The sequence below is a fragment of the Lytechinus pictus genome, chromosome 7 (assembly GCF_037042905.1).
Source record: "Lytechinus pictus isolate F3 Inbred chromosome 7, Lp3.0, whole genome shotgun sequence".
Taxonomy (NCBI): Eukaryota; Metazoa; Echinodermata; class Echinoidea; order Temnopleuroida; family Toxopneustidae; genus Lytechinus; species Lytechinus pictus.
The window spans coordinates 29,999,912-30,000,609 of NC_087251.1; positions in this window are offsets into that span (position 1 = coordinate 29,999,912).

Here is a 698-nt window from a genome sequence, read left to right on the forward strand (position 1 = left end):
ACTGTGTGAAAGAGAAAGGGAATCATTAGTTATTTTTAGAAAGAGTTAGGTATGTGCTAGAAAAATGTCTGAAAGTACAAGTTCACCTTGATCTCACGTTGGCTAGGCTAATATGCTTAGCTATTGTTGTTAGCCTTAAAAATGGAAAAAAAACCCACCTAATACTGAAATTAAGATGAGAATTCATTAAAAGGGCATAGGTCCATGAATTAGTGCAAAAATCCCCCCCCCCCCATTTTTTTCTGGTGTAGGCCATTATCAAAAACATATTGCTGTTCAAAATTTCTTTGATGTCAATATCAGTATCATTCTATTAGTGTGATTATGAGAAAGGTGTAAGAGACAAAAGATGCAAAACAATTTTCATTCCTGTAATGGCTCTGGATATAGAACTGAAATGTGATTTCCGGTTCAACATGATCTTTGTTTTGCATTTTCTTTATTGCTTTCCATTATTTTCATTTCTGTTTCTCTATTTTATCTTCCTTTATGATTAAGTTTTCAGTTTGTAAATCCCTATTTTTTTAGGAGGGATGGTGGGGAATGGGGGCAAGAATTAATCTCTTCCCACCCAGAAATTTGACTGGGGGAATAGACTCCCCTCGCCCTCCAATGTCAACACCCTGATGCCTTTCTTTGGCTAATCTCCAGTGCAGTTTTCCAGGGGTGTACTTCTAGGCTCATGGGAATTCCCATTT